This window comes from Papio anubis, chromosome 12, assembly GCF_008728515.1.
Source record: "Papio anubis isolate 15944 chromosome 12, Panubis1.0, whole genome shotgun sequence".
NCBI classification, from domain to species: Eukaryota; Metazoa; Chordata; class Mammalia; order Primates; family Cercopithecidae; genus Papio; species Papio anubis.
In genome coordinates this window covers 107,420,828-107,437,844 of record NC_044987.1, presented here as the reverse complement: position 1 = coordinate 107,437,844, position 17,017 = coordinate 107,420,828, and the positions used below count along the sequence as shown (strand labels likewise).

Below are 17,017 nucleotides of genomic sequence, written 5' to 3'. Positions count from 1 at the left end.
AAGTCAGGAAGAATGGGAACCTTGAGAAGCCTCTCCAAACAAGGATGAAGAGTTTTCCAAGTTGCCATCTTGGAAGCATGGGGGCACTAAAAAGAGGGTTGAGTTCCGGCTCTGACACTTACTAGCTACCAAATTTGCAATTGGGGGAAATTACTAAATCTCCTGGAGACTCAGTTTCCTCATTCATCCATTCACTTAATGCATGTATTAAGCTCTTATTGTGTACTAGACACTGTTCTATGCTCCAGAGAGATGGTGATAAAGGAAACAGAAAAAATTCCTGTCTTCATGAAGCTCCATGTTTAATACAACTAAAATATACAGCAAATGATAACAATTTTCATCTGAGGAAAGGGAATAGGAAAGTATGTGCAGGAGGGTGGATTTTAGATAGAACGTCTGGGAAAAGCCTCCTTGAGAAGTCGACATTTGAATAAAGTCAACATTGCTGGAAGAGTGAGGGAAAGGGAAAATGCTGGGTCAGAGAGGTGATGGTCTTACTGTGCAGCATCCTGGAGCACAAGGTGAGGACCTTGGCCTAGGACTCATTGGAGCGTTTTAAGTAGTGGGAGACAAGACCTTACTTTTGTTTTAACATGATCCTTTGACTTTTGTGTGGGGAATAGCTTGTAGGAGGACAAATACAGAAGCAGGGAGACCAGTTAGGAGGCTGTTTCAATAATACGGTGGAGAAGCGATGGTAGCTTGGCTCAGACAAGGGACGTAACAATGGAAATGGTGAAAAGCAATAGAATTGTATTTATATCTTGAAGATACAGGCAAAAGAAGAGAATATATCTGAAATAATTTGCTGACAGATTAGATGTAGAGAAAACCAGGATGTAAGGATGACTCTAGTGTGTTTGACCTGAACAACTGGAAGGATGAATTCACCATTAAATGAGATGGAAAATGCTGTGGGAGGAGCATGTTTTAGGGGGGATATTAGGAGATTTTTAGTAGATGTGTTGTTTGAGATGTCTGTTAGATATTCAAGTAGAGATGTAGAGTAGGCTGTTGGGTATTAAGATCTAGACTAGCTGGGCATGGCGGCTCACGCCTGTAATCCCAGCACTTTGGGAGGCTGAGGCGGGCAGATCACTTGAGGTCGGGAGTTTGAGACCAGCCTGACCAAGATGGAGAAACCCCATTTCTATTTAAAATATAAAATTAGCCAGGCATGGTGGCACATGCCTGTAATCACTGCTACTCGGGAGGCTAAGGCAGGAGAAACATCACTTGAACCCGGGGGGCAAAGGTTGCGGTGAGCTGAGATGGTGCCATTGCACTCAAGCCTGGGCAATGAGCGAAACTCTGTCTCAATTAGAAAAAAAAAAATCTAGACTAAAGGGAAGAAAAGAGAAGAGGTCAAGACTAGGTATATAAATTATATAAATTTGGAAGTCATGGACATCTAAATGGTATTAAAGCCGGCAATGTAGATAGATAAAATAGAGGTCGAAGGGCTAACTCTCAGACTCTCCTTCATTTAGAGGTCAGGGTCATATGGAGGAACCAGCAAAGCAAGATTAGAAAGAGCAGCCAGAGAGGTCAGAGGAAAACAAAGTGAATATGGAGTCCTGGAGGCCAAACAATGCCAGTATTTAGAGGAAAAGAGTCACCATCTGTGTTACATGATAATGAAAACTGAAGTAAGATCAGGACTGAGCACTGACCATTGGAATTATCTATGTAGAGGTCATTGCTGTGCCAGATCGTGACCAAACTGCTTTCTTAAGCGGGACCCCAATCCATTCCTCCTTACTGGGTGGGGCCTCCCTGTGGGAATTTCAGCAACACCAGCCAGGGTTACGAGGACAACACTCTGATCTCTCCCTGGGATGGAGACCCAGGGGGCGGGGCCGCTGATGTCTCTGTGGTTCTGTTGACTCAGCCTTCCCAGACTGCTGGCTCCGGAAAGTCCAGGCAGTCTGGACAAAGAAACGCTGCCCCCAATGCAGCACACCTGCTCTACCAAAAAGCAGCCAGATGGCCTCTTTAAGCAGGTCCCTGATCCTGTCCTTCCTGATGGAGTGAGAACTCCCAACAGGGGTCTCCAAACACCTTCTGCGGGAGCATCCAGGCTGACAACAGGTAGGTACCCACCCTGGTATGGACCTATGAGACCTATGACAGGACAGGAGTTGTGTGGCAAAAAAATGATGGCACTAATCTAGGAGCATCTTTGAGAACTGGGGGCAGGAACTTGACTTTGGAGGCGTGGGTAAGGGAATGAAACAAACAGGGGTAGTAGGAGACAGAGTTTCATGATGTGATATTCAAAGCTTTGATTTTTTTTGTTGGTGAGGAAGGAGGAAGGATGGTCTTACAGCGTTATTAAAGTAGTAAGGGAGGTCTCTACCCCATGTCCAGGTCCAATGGAAGGAGGAGTGAAAGAGAACATAGAACATAGCCCTTGAGAGGGCTAGAGTGTCCTCGAGGAAGAGCCAGAGTTTTCAGCTAGTGCAAGAAGGTGAAGGAAATGTTAGTGGAAGAACTTGAGGACACAGGGAAATGTACTGAGAGACCTTAAGCTGTAGAGTTGTGGTGAAATGATTTCAGGAGAGGCAGAAAGGTGGAAGAAGAGTTTATAAAATGGGATGGAGCCACACAGACACCAGAGCTAGTGAATTTATGAATGGAGATGAGCTAGGAGTCCTGGGCTTCATGGGGTGACGGACATAAACAGGGGTAATAAGATGTTCGTACTGGTTCTAAGGCAGGAATTGAGAGAGAAGCTGTGTGTGTGAAAAGGAGGAAAAAAATGATAAAATGTTTTTTTCAAACTTGCTATCCAGTCTTGTCTCTTCTTGTCACCTAGAAGGTTGGGGTGGGAATGGATTTGAGTAGTAACTACTATGCTAAACTTAGAAATGTGACTTCATCCTAATGGATAAGACTTTTTTCTTAGTTGAATTCTTTGGAACAGGCTCCTTCTTACTTTTTAAACATCTCTCTCTAGCATTCTCTGCAGCCCCTTCTGCAAAGGGGCTGCAATAAGATGTTCTACCAACTTCACAGGTGCACCTTCTGCCAGTCTAGGCTCAAGATGAAATTACGGGTACAACTGAGTTAAGTCCTGGCATATACCACAACACCCTTGTCCCTTTTATCATGTCTCTTTTGGCATTCCCTCCACCAATTACTGATCTAAAGACAAATGGTTTTATTCTGTTGAGGTGTGCGGCTACTGAGAAGAGAGAAGAAAGATACTGCTGCCAAATTTTCAGTGTCAGGGTCCTCCAGTTTGTAGGTCACAGTGCCATTGTGAGGAAGTGCTTTCTAACCACTAAAAAAGATAGTAGAGAGGCCCAAGGAGCCTCCATAGAAAAGGCTTTGGTACTAGGTTTGGGTTTGAAACCCCACCCACCACTTCCTGGCTGCATAAACTTAGGCAAATGATTTAAAATTTTAAGCCTTAAAATTTTTCCATCTTGATGAAAAGTGTGCAATTGTGAGCTGTTGAATAGCAAATAGACCTGTGATTTATAACACTCAATTTACATAATTCTCAGCAGCGTTTAATAATGTTGACTCCAAACTTTCTATTCCCTTGGCTTTTGTTACTCTACTTTTTGTGTGTGTTTTATTTGTATCTTAGAACATTCCTTTTCTCCCTTTCTTTGCTGGTGTATCCTTCACTGCTTAATCATTAGGTTGAAATTCCTTAAGCCTTTGTCCTAGGTCTCTAAACCTTTCTTTTTAAAAAAGTTTATTCTATATTCTCACCCTATTTGATCTAACTCATGCTATCTCTATGCCAAAGACTCTTAAATACATATCCATAACTTAGCTCTCTCTCTGAGCTCTGGACACATGTCTGCATGAACATTCTACTTGGACATCTCAAAAGGCATCTTAGCCTCAACTTAGCCACAAATGAATTCATGTATTATCTTTCCCCTAAATTGAGACATCTTCACGTGACTGGTATTTCCAGAAACCTGTGAGACAGTCTTGATTCTCCCCTCTTTCTTAACTTTCATACCCAATCCATCCTAAAATCCTGTCAACTCTACTTACTAAACAGATCTCAGATTCCTTTACTTTGTGCCATTTCTTCTATTGCCGTATCAAGCCATCATTGTCTCTAGCCTGGACCGCTGGAACAATGGCAAAACAATTCTCTCAGTATCTATTCTATCTTTTACTTCTCATCCATTCTCCACACAAATGGCAGGAACCATATTTTAAACTTCATGTGAACATGCTATCCCTCTCTTCCTCACATTCCTGATTAGTCAATTCCAATAGACTGAGAATCATTTGGCAGCTTCTCATCGATTCCCATTATGGCCCACAAGGGGCTGCCCCTGCCTATTCACTCCTCTTTATCCTGTCTTCATCTTGAGCTACTCGTCCTTGCTATCTTGATACTTCAGCCACACTCATTGTCCAGCTCCTAGACTGTGTTGTGCCCCTTCCAATCACAGTGCATTTAAATATGGCAGTCCTTCTCCTTCGAGTGCTTTTTATTTCTTAGCCTCTATTCATCTTTCAGATCACAACTCAAATTTTGCTTTCACAGGTTATTGTTTCTTGATCCTTCCTGCACTAAATCTCTCTAAACTAGGTCAGTTTTTCAATCATTTGGCACTGTGTAATTTTGTAGTTCTTAGAAATGAATTCACAAATAATATTTACTTTAGCAATTATATCATTATTACCACTGTACCCCACTAAAGTATATGCTTCATGAGAACAAATACGACGTCTGTTTTTTGCTGAACATTGTATTCCTGAGCTTGGACCAGTGACTGGCTCAAAATAAGCACTCAGTAATATTTACTGAATACATGAATGAATAATAGCTTCTATTTCTTGAGCACTTACTATAAAACAGGCATTTTAGTAAGCATGTTATAAACATTTACCTTTCACAGTAACACTATGATGAGGCTATTATTATTCCATTCTGCAGATGAGGAAGCAAGCTTAGAATAATTAATGGACTTGTCTAAGTTCCTGCCAGTTGTTTAGACTTCAGTTCCAATTGTCTCTAGATTCTATGACCCTAATATCCATCTTATATTGCCTGTTGGGTATCTGTAGAGTTAAAAATACTTTCTCTTTGGGTGAAGCTGGCCATGGCCTCCCTACCTTGAGACTTGAATCTTCCCACCCCTTGCCCTGTGATGCCCCTTCCCTTCCTCCTCCTCTGGCACATTTTATGATTTTAATACCGATTTTGCAGGATTGTTATGAAGATCCTATGATTTCGTGGTTGTAAAAGCACCAGCCTTGTACGCTGTAACGTGATTGTCAGATGTAAAGTTTCTTTTTAAGAAGTTTTAATTCTTCCTTTCATGTCCGTAAGCCATTTCGATTAAGATTTGTTCTTTAGCATTTCAAGTTGCTTGTTGTTGTTAATCTCTTCATATTCCTTTCTTCATCACCCTCTTCTTCCTTTGCTGCATGCTAATGTCCAGTCATTCCTCAACATGGAGAACACATGGTATAACATCTCTATGAAGATCTTATAACAAGAGAGGCAGTGTTTGGGTCAAGTTGCCTTGGCCAGAGGGAAAAGAATTTGAGTTTAAAGAGTCGTGTGCTGACCTGGACATTCCCAGAGTAGCACTGTAGACATTTAATTTAAAGATGATGGGATGTTATGTTCTTTTGCAAGTGATAATCTTTCCCAAGCCCAGGGGATGCTCTGATGTGGGAAGCTGAGCTTGACAACATTTCTGCTTTGAGGCTAAGGGCTCTTGGTTTTGCCCATAAAAGATACTCTCACCATCTGCACCTCCCGTGCCTTTGCTTCCTGATCTTGCGTGTTGTTTAAACCTGTTCAGTTTTTCTCTGGAGGCTGATGAAAGAGAACAACCACTGCAGGGCCATCTCTTAGGGTTGTGCCATTGTGTTCTGCACAAAGGTCCCTTGCTGAGCGTGTGAGTGGTGCTAAAATCCAGCTTGCAGTCTGCTGGCTGAGCTGTGTGCCCTGTCACAAGCTGTGTCTGTTCGGGAGAAGAGATGCCCATTTCTAATTCATAACAGGGTCTGGTAGGCAAGTTACCCCTTCCTGACTCACTCCTTGCTGGTAGCTCAAGTAGGTTTTTGCCCCATTCATATGTAATATGTGTATTTGTGTGTATGTATGTGTACATGCATATATACACTGCCTCTGACATTATTTTTGAGAATTTAGATGAAATAACATGATGCCTCTTTCTATCAGCGGGGATCTGACCCTTTCAGAATTTCAGATGCAGTGCATTACTGGCAAATTCTCACATATTCTGTGTTTGGTCTCTGTGTTCCCTCCCTCCCTCCTGCTTTCTGCTCTCCCTTTCTTTCAGATCATGGTACATTATCACCATTGGGAGTGATGGTCTTTCTCTCGCTTTACATTTTAATTATGCTTTTAAAACATGATTCCCCGCTGTGATTCCATGTGTTTTTGTAGGTGTTTTTGTAAAATGTAGCTTGTCATTTTGTGTGCAAGGCTGTATGTTACAGAAATTGTGTAGTGTTATAAATCTATTACTTTTATTTTTCACTCAGCAGAATGCTTCTAATATATAGCTGTTTTTAATTTTTCTATTGCTTTACTCTCAGGCCCAATTCCCTTTGCCCTTCTTGTTTAAATGGCTTATCAGCATAAGGTGCAGTTTAAATGTTCCCCTCTGTGAAGTCTTCCCTCATTCTTCCAATGTTAGGCTCCCTCTTCTGGGCTCCCGTAGCATTTGTTCATTCTTCTGTTGTAATTGTGATCTCATTTTACAACAACAAAAAGATCTATGTATGTGTTTGTGTTGAGCTCTTCCATGGAAGATACTGACATATATACATTTATGCAATTCTAGCATCTAACATAGATCTTGGAACATATATTTTCAATAAATGTGTATTGAATACATGCATAATAATGATAATAGCAAATCTTTGTTGAGTGCAAAAAATGCATTACACACTATTCTAAGTGTTTCACATTTATTAAACTTATTTAATCTTTACAACAACCCTATGAAGTAGGGATGATTATTATCACTGTCATCTTACAGAGAGAGAAACCAAGACATGGAATATTCAAGTAACTTTAAATTTCATGTAACTTGTAAAATTCCAGCCACTTAATACAGAAAATGATGAAGTTGGGATTCTAACCAAGGCAGTCTGGCTCCTGAGTCCAAGGTCTTAACTGCTCTGTACAGAAGATCTTGAAAAACTGATGGACTCGCATACTAGGACTCTTGACTTCCAGTCCAGTCCACAATGCAGGCTCATTCTGCATTAATTCTCTTCATTCGTAGGTGCCTGTTAGGTATTGCCATCTGTGCTGTTATCTCACTCAGTCATACATGGACTAGTAGGTGGGTATCATTATTCCAGTTTTTATAGATGAGGAGACTGGAGCTTTGAGGAATATGGTAAACTTCCTGTGATCTTACACAGGATTAGATAGTAGCAGAGCCAAAATTAGATAGTGGCAGAGAGAAATTAGAGAGTGGCTAAAATTTGCACCTGTGTCTGACTGATTTTATGTTCCATGCTCTTTCCATCATACTATGTAATCACCAGAGAAGGCACCTTGGGGCTGAGATCCTTGCCACCCTGATTCCTTAAATATTGAGGAAACAGATGGGCATTTGTTGGAAAGGTAGGGGTCTCTTTGGCTTTGGTGTAGTAGTCCAGGAATGTTCTCTCACTAGCTGTGACTTCCTCCATGATCTTGCCACTGGGGTATTGGAGTCTTTTTTCCAGAGCCTGAATATCTATCCTTCTCTTCCTTCCAGAAGTCTATGTGTACCCTAAATATGTGCCAAACTCTATGTGCCAAATAAAGTTGGCACGTAGAATTATAGCCACAGGAAGGACAGGCATGTTTTCAGGATGGTTTTTATGATGTTGGGTGTAGGGTAGTTAGAGGTTCTTGGGGAACATTGCCTTCTGATTTTTAGAGTGTTGCATCATTTGATTTTTCTTCTATTACATTGAACATGTATTTCATTTAACATTACAAATCAATAAAATTTATTAAAAGTACAAGAATATGTAGTATTCAATTTTAGAATTTTAAAGGACTTTAGGGATCATCTTGTACCTAAAGACCAAACGTGGTGAATTTGTAGCCACTCTTCACTCCTTTTCTGTGGTGGATGTTGATTATTTTTTGTTTTTCTGGTGGCAGGACTCTGATAGCTTACTCAAGAATCATGTCTTCTGCAGCCGCAAACCAGGTGCATTAGGTGGAGCACACTTCATTTCTGTCTTTGGGGCTGAAGAATTGAGCCAGCTTAACTGATAAGGTCATTCCTTTTTCCAGGACATAGTCACTGGTTTAGGGGTGGGTGTGTGACCCAAGTCTATCCAATCAAGATCAGTAAAGAGGGAGTTTTCTTTATTGCTTGAGGAAGCAGATATAAAAAATAACGTTTTTCCATGGGATGTGGAGCAGAAAGGGTGCAATCTTGAAGCCTAAAGGGGCTTTAACACAGAAATAGTATACTGAACCCTTGGATTCAACCATTGCCTGAAATCAACTCTATCCCTGGAATTTTCATTTCTATAAGCCGTGGACGTGGGAAATCTGAAGGCAGGGACTTCATTGTTGTTGCAACTTCAGTGCTTAGAATGATGTTCAGCACACAGTGGAGGTTCAGTAAGTATTTGCTGAGTAAATGCCAGATCTAATGATCCTTCCCCATTGTAGGTTCCCCCAGTTCTCCCTGCTTTCTTTCTGTGTCCTTCCTTAAAAATCACAGAGTACTTGACCATTCTGAGCCCCGTCCAGCTGCAGGTTTTTCTCAGCAGGCTCAAACCCAAATTGGGGCCTTGAAAATTTCCAGGTGCTGACGTAGGTATCTAGGTTGTTGCCGAAACACTGAAAGAAACTAAATAGTATGGTTTGGCTGTGTCCCCACCCAAATCTCATCTTGAATTGCAGCTCCCATAATTCCCATGTGCTAAGGGAGGGATCTGGTGGGAGATAATTGAATCATGGGGGTGGTTTCCCCCATACTGTTCTCATGGGAGTGAATAAGTCTCATGAGATGTGATGGTTTTATAAGGGGTTTCCCATTTTGGTTGGCTCTCATTCTCTTGCCTGCTGCCATGTAAGATGTGCCTTTTGCCTTCCACCATGATTGTGAGGCCTCCTCAGCCATGTGGAACTGGGAGTACATTAAACCTCTTTTTCTGTATAAATTACTCAGTCTTGGGTATGTCTTTATCAGCAGCATGAAAAAGACTAATACACTGGCCCTGGTCCTGAGCCAAATTTCTTAAACACTTGTATAAACTCCATACCCTGACATCCTCATTGCAGACATACCTAGGTGGTGCGCCTCTTTTTTCTTTCTGTCCATCTCAAAGGTTGCTGCAGCATTCTGCAAGTTCCCCTAATAATTGCTTTGGACTGATCATCCTGATGTTTAGTATTTCTTTCTTTGGAATCCCAACCAGCCCCATCTCAGGACAATTTGGGGAACTCCCTTGTGGAAATTTCCCTGCTGCTGCTTTTGGGGTAATTCCAGCTGCTGGCTTGGCAGGACAAAACACTCCTCCCTGCTTAAGTCAATTTGTGCCATGTTTTCTGTGGCTTGCATTCAGAGGAAAAATATTCATGGTAGATATTATTAATCAATTATGACACTTTTTGTAACTGACCTTAGATGCAGACTTAGAATTCTTTTCAATATATTGCTCCAAGCAGGTATGATCAATCATTAGAGTTAGTGGGCAAGATGGAATGTGTCTAGAATCTATATCAGTTTTCTATTTCTATATAACAAATTAGCACAAATTTTGTGGTCTATAAAAACATATGTTCGTTATCTCACTGTTTCCATGGGTCAGGCATCTGGGCATGACTTAACTAGGTCCTCTGCTCAAGGTCCCACAAGACTGCAATGAAGGTGTTGGCTGGGCCATGTTTCTTTCTGGAACTTGAATCCTCTTTCAAGCTCATGTAGTTGTTGGAAGAATTAATTTCTTTGCAGTTTTAGGATGAAGGTTCTTGTTTTTTTTGCAGGTTGTCAGTTGGGGGTCATTCTGAGCTCCAGAGGCCACTGCTCACAGATCCTCATCACATGACTGTCTCACAGGCCCTCTCATAACATGGCAGCTTAGTCCTTCCAGGCCTAAGGAGTATCTCTCTCCTCAGGAGGGGCCCAGTTCCTCTTTTAAGAGCTTTTAACTGATGAAGTCACATAATCTCCCTTTTATCTCAAAATCAACTAATTTGGGACTTCACATTTGCAAAAATCTCTTCACTCTTGCCACATAATAGAACTCTGTAATGAGAGCAAAATCTCATCGTATACAAAGGTCCAACCCACACTCACAAAGAGGGGGTTACACAAGGTGTGTACATCGGGGGCAGGAATCTCATGAGGTCATTCTAGGATTCTGCCTGCTGCAGCATCCTGTTCTAAATTTAAAATTCTCTATTGCACAGATGAGAGAATGTAGGCTAAGAGAAGAAAAATAAGTTGCCCAGGCATACGCAGTGTTGAATGACAGAGTTGGAATCAGCATGCTAGGTCTTCAGTTTCTTGCTCTAGTGATAGTTGAGGTCTTTGAGCATAGAACTATTTCTAAACGTTTATTCAAAGCTATTCAGACTCTGAATTTGTAGAAATCATCTCAGGTTTTAGTCATCTTTGTGTCTTTTCCTCCAACTCCCACTGTACCTAGCAGATGTATACACAATAAGTGCTTTTAGTGTTGATTTGACTTAAAAAATCCATAAATTAATTTTCAGGAAATTGAAGGCCAAAATGAATTGACCTAATGTCAAAACCAAAACAATGAGGAATTCAGACACAGGAGAAGGCCTTGCAGGACTTGGATGAAATATTAATAGAGGCAGTGTCAATGACAATAGCATCTCTTCTTCCAGAAGCAGCCATGACCTTTAAGAGATAAACATCACCATAGGGGCCATTCCTAAAGGGCTAAGCCCCCTGCTTTTCAGCAACTGAAGTCACTTCCCGGTGATACGCATGCTGGGGCTTGTGGAAGAGCATGATGAATAGGTGAAAAGGATGTTACAAATGTCAGCTAATACCCCCACCAAGTGATTCTCCTGAAAGATCTTTGACTTTATGACAAGATTTACTTCCCATCCAAATTAGGACATTTGAGCAGAGACTTGAATAGACTTTGTTCCTCTTCCCATAGTTCAATCCAATTAATATGAAATATACATTTATTAGAATTAATGGACCAGCAAATAGAATAATTAGGGTACTAAATATATAAAAATATAAAAAATATATCTTGTTGCAACTTCACTGGGACTATATTTTAATGGGGGAGTTTTCTGAAGTTTGGATATCTATACAATTTCTTGGAAAAGAGCTGAGTTCATTGGAATAATGAAATTCTGAGCTTCTTGGAAAAGAGTTGTGTTCACTGGAATAATCAAATTCTGAGCTTAATTCTCTAGCATATTGCTTAAAAAATAGTAGGTTGTTGAAGAATAATGAAGGCTAATAAGTGGTCTATGGCATAATGGACGGATACTGGGAAGGAATGGATAAGGTCCTTCTAAAAATGTGGGAATCTGAAAGGCGTTTTTGATTGGTTACTATATTAGTTTTCTATTGCTGTGTAATAAATTACCACAAAATTTAGTTGCTTAAAATAGGAAATATTTATTGCCTTTCCATGGGTTAAGAATCCAGATGTGACTTCACTGAGAACTTCTGGCTCAGGGTCTCTCACAGGCTGCTGTCTAGGTGTTAGCCAACATAGTGTTGGAAGTTCTGACCAGGGCAATCAGGCAAGAGAAAGAACTAAAGGGTATTCAATTAGGAAAAGAGAAAGTCAAATTTCCCTGTTTGCAGATGTTTCTAAACATACATGATTGTATATTTAGAAAACCCCATTGTCTCAGCCCAAAATCTCCTTAAGCTGATAAGCAACTTCAGCAAAGTCTCAGGATACAAAATCCATGTGCAAAAGTCACTAGCATTCTTATACACCAATAACAGACAAACAGAGAGCCAAATCATGAATGAACTCCCATTCACAATTGCTTCAAAGAAAATAAAATACCTAGGAATCCAACTTACAAGGGGTGTGAAGGACCTCTTCAAGGAGAACTACAAACCACTGCTCAACAAAATAAAAGAGGACACAAACAAATGGAAGGACATTCCATGCTCATGGATAGGAAGAATCAATATTGTGAAAATGACCATACTACCCAGGGTAATTTATAGATTCAATGCCATCCCCATTAAGCTACCAATGACTTTCATCACAGAATTGGAGAAAATGACTTTAAAGTTCATATGGAACCAAAAAAGAGCCTGCATTGCCAAGAAAGTCCTAAGCCAAAAGAACAAAGCTGGAGGGATCATGCTACCTGACTTCAAACTATACTACAAGGCTACAGTAACCAAAATAGCATGGTACTGGTACCAAAACAGAAATATAGATCAATGGAACAGAACAGAGCCCTCAGAAATAATACCACACATCTGCAATCGTCTGATCTTTGACAAACCTGACAAAAACAAGAAATGGGAAAAGAATTCCCTATTTAATAAATGGTGCTGGGAAAACTGGCTAGCCATAAGTAGAAAGCTGAAACTGGATCCCTTCCTTACACCTTATACAAAAATTAATTCAAGATGGATTAGAGACTTAAATGTTAGACCTAAAACCATAAAAACCCTAGAAGAAAACCTAGGCAATACCATTCAGGACATAGGCATGGGCAAGGACTTCATGTCTAAAACACCAAAAGCAATGGCAACAAAAGCCAAAATTGACAAATGGGGTCTAATTAAACTAAAGAGCTTCTGCACAGCAAAAGAAACTACCATCAGAGTGAACAGGCAACCTACAGAATGGGAGAAAATTTTTGCAATCTACTCATCTGACAAAGGGCTAATATCCACAACCTACAAAGAACTCAAACAAATTTACAAGAAAAAAACAAACAACCCTATCAAAAAGTGGGAAAAGGATATGAACAGACACTTCTCAAAAGAAGATATTCACATAGCCAACAGACACATGAAAAAATGATCATCATCACTGGTCATCAGAGAAATGCAAATCAAAACCACAATGAGGTACCATCTCACACCAGTTAGAATGGCGATCATTAAAAAGTCAGGAAACAACAGGTGCTAGAGAGGATGTGGAGAAATAGGAACACCTTTACACTGTTGATGGGACTGTAAACTAGTTCAACCATTGTGGAAGACAGTGTGGCGATTCCTCAAGGATCTAGAACTAGAAATACCATTTGACCCAGCCATCCCATTACTGGGTATATACCCAAAGGATTATAAATCATGCTGCTATAAAGACATATGTACACGTATGTTTATTGTGGCACTATTCACAATAGCAAAGACTTAGAACCAACCCAAATGTCCATCAATGACAGACTGGATTAAGAAGATGTGGCACATATACACCATGGAATACTATGCAGCCATAAAAAGGATGAGTTAATGTCATTTGTAGAGACATGGATGCAGCTGGAAACCATCATTCTCAGCAAACTATCACAAGAACAGAAAACCAAACACTGCATGTTCTCACTCATAGGTGGGAACCGAACAATGAGAACACTTGGACACAGGAAGGGGAACATCACACATTGGGGCCTGTTGTGGGGTGGGGGCAGCTGGGAGGGATAGCATTTGGAGATATACCTAATGTAAATGATGAGTTAATGGCTGCAGCACACCAACATGGCACATGTATACATATGTAACAAACCTGCAAATTGTGCACATGTACCCTAGAACTTAAAGTATAATAAAAAAGAAAAAAAAAGGAAGGGTGGTGAGGGAGAGAGAGAGGGAGAGAAAAAGGGAGACAGACAGGTTATAAAAAGTGTGTGTGTGTGAGAGAGAGAGAGAGAGAGAGAGAGATTGATTGTTTATTTATTCAGCGTGGAAGCCAGAGTCTTTTTGTATCTTAATCTTACTAATCTCTTGGAAGTGGCATCCCATTATGTTTTCACTATTCTATTTACTGTAAGGGAGTCTTTAAGTCCTGCTCACACTCAGGGCATCAAGTGGAGTGGATAACACAGAACATGCACACCAGGAGGCAGGTATCACTGGAGACTATCTCAGAGGTTGCTAACATAGATATAGTTTGGACATTACCGTAGTGTTTTATCATTTGGGCAGGCATTAATCAGGCCCAGTTCTTAGCAAGGTCCAGAATGAGGCAGTACCCAAGCCTTTATGAGAATGTGCAGGGTTTGAACAGAGTTTTTTTTTTTTTTTTCAAAGGAAGATAATTTCTTGTTGTCATAGTGGAGATAGAGGTAGCATGCTGTGGGAGCTAAGAGGCGGCTCATATTATTTCCAGCAGAGAGGTCAGAAAAGACTCCTTAGAGGCAACAACATTTGAAATAGATTTGAAAAAAAGAGAGAATGGTAGAGGCAGCAGAGCGGGGATGGAAGGAAATGACATTTAAATAGGTGGGGCAGTGTGAAAGGAGGCCCAGAGGTGGAGAAGGCCAGAGCATGCTGTGAGGAGGCCATGCTGAAGGTCAATGCTGAAGGTCAAAGAGATATTGTAACAGTGACTTGGGATGAGTGTTCCTACCACATCCCTTCTACCATTTCTTCATGAGCTTTCAAAGCCACACCAGACAATGTGCCACTGTGAAAGCACAACCTAGTAATTACATGCAGTTCAGTGTCTGCACATTTGCTTTAGGGAAATGGCTTTAGAGCTAACTCGGAGCTCCTGTGTCAAAGAGAAATTTCAAATACTTGTACAAAAATTTTTCAATAATTTTGTTGCTTTATGTGTTATAGGACTATTTAAGTCAGAAAAGTTGACTTCATCAAGCCTGCTTTTCCTTAATTATTGTAGCGCTGACTGTATGTGGAAGTAGCCAAGTCCGTGAAATGTTTTTGGAGAGGCTCTACTGCCTACTTGATTTCCATCATTCTAATAAATCTGAGGTGTTAAGGGAAGAAATCGAATATTCCCTATTGAGATTGGACATTACTGTAGTGTTTTATCATTTGGGCAGGCATGAATCAGGCCCAGTCCTTAGCAAGGTCCAGAATGAGGCTTAGAGTCATGCAGCACCCAGGCCTTTATGTGAATATGCAGGGTTTGAGCATAAGTTCTAGAAGGCTTCTGTCAAAATGCAGATAACCACCCCATGGTAAAAGTACTTTTATCACTTAGCTGGGAGATGATGGGCAGCCAGTCAGGGGCTGAACCAGAATCCAGAGAAGGTAGGGCCAGCTGAGGCACCACAGTGTGAGGGGTACATGGTTGTCAGGGGACCCAAAGACAGAAGGAGGAGGATGCTAGAGGCCAGAGCAAGAATCTTACAAGGTTGGAGTTGGAAGAGCTTGAGAGTTTAAGACCACCACCTTATAGTTTAGTGAAGAATCTCAATGGAGAACTGAAATGGTAATATATGGCATGATAGCTCAAGATGTCTTAATGCTCCAGCCCAATCAAAGCTCAATTAAATGGTAATCTGTGGCATCAGTATTTTGAATACAGGCCTCAGTATTTTAAAAGCTTTCCTGGTTACTATAGGAACAATAAAATAATTTTAATGTTTATTTACTTTTTAAACTTTTAGGTTTTAAACCTGCATTTGCAGGTTTCTTATATTGGTAAAATGTGTATCATGGTGGTTTGGCGTACAAATTATTTCATCACTCGGGTAATAAGCATAGTACCTGATTGGTAGTTTTTTGGTTCTCACCCTCCTCTAACCCTCCACACTGAAGTGAGCTCTAGTGTCTGTTGTTTCCTTCTTTGTATCCATATTTACTCAAAATTTACCTCCCATTAAAAAGTGGGAACATGAGGTATTTGGTTTTCTGTTCCTGTGTTAGTTTTCTTAGGATAATGACTGATAGCTCCATCCATGTTGCTGCAAAGGGCATGATCTCATTCTTTTTTATGGCTGCACGGTATTATATTGCATATATGTACCACATTTTACAAATCCAGTCTACTGTTGATGAGCATTTAGGTTGATTCCATATATTTGCTACTGTGAATAGTATCATGATGAACATATGTGTGAATGTGTCTTTATGGTAGAACAATTCGTATACTTTTGGGTATATACCCAATAATGGGATTGCTGAGTCAAATGGTAATTCTGTTTTAAATTCTTGGAGAAATCACTAAACTGCTTTCTAGAGTGTGATGTGGAGCATTTTTCATATGCTTTCTGGTCACATTTATGTCCTCTTTTGAAAAGTGTTTATGTCCTTTGCCCACTTGTTAAAGTTTTTTTTTTTCTTGTAGATTTAAGTTCCTTATAAATTCTGGATATTAGACCTTTGTCAGATACATAGTTTGAAAATATTTTCTCCCATTCTATAGGTTGTCTATTTATTGATAGTTTCTTTTGCTGTACAGAAGCTCTTTCATTTAATCATGTCCCATCTGTCAATTTTTGTTTTTATTGCAATTGCTTTTAGCATCTTCATCATGAAGTCTTTGCCATGTCCTGTGCCTAGACTGCTATTTCTTAGGTTATCTTCCAGGATTTTTATAGTTTTCAGTTTTACATTTAAATCTTTAATGCATCTTGGGTTTATTTTTGTATATTGTGTAAGGAAAGTGTCTAGTTTCAATCTTCTGCATATGGCTAGCTAGTTATCCCAGCACCATTTATTAAATAAGGAGTCCTTTCCCCATTGCTTTATTTTTGTCAGCTTTGTCAAAGATCAGATGGTTAGAGGTGTGTGGCATTATTTCTGTGCTCTCTATTCTGTTCCATTGGTCTATGTGTCTTTTTTTGTACCAGTACCATGCTGCTTTGATTGCTGCAGCCTTGTAGTATAGTTTGAAGTCAGGTAATGTGATGCCTCCAGCTTTGTTCTTTTTGCTTAGGATTGCTTTGGCTATTTGGGCTCTTTATTGGACCCATATAAATTTTGAAATAGTTTTTCTTATTCTGTGAAGAATGTCATTGGTAGTTTGATGGGAATATCGTTGAATCTGTAAATTGCTTTGGACAGTATGGCCATTTTAACAGTATTAATTCTATCCATGAGCATGAAATGTTTTTTCATTTTTTTGTGTCATCTCTGATTTC

General features: G+C 40.2%; 1 protein-coding gene across 2 annotated transcripts in view; it reads left to right on the top strand.

Annotated features, from left to right (window-relative positions):
* Positions 1 to 1,333: 1,333 nt before the first annotated feature.
* Positions 1,334 to 17,017, top strand: part of LOC101026984 (olfactory receptor 9G4) — a 209,144-nt gene continuing 193,460 nt past the window's right edge. For both annotated transcript variants that reach the window (XR_002516982.2, XM_017948391.3), the window contains exon 1: positions 1,334 to 2,094. The gene's annotated coding sequence lies outside the window, so the exon portion shown is untranslated. The remainder of the gene's footprint in view (positions 2,095 to 17,017) is intronic.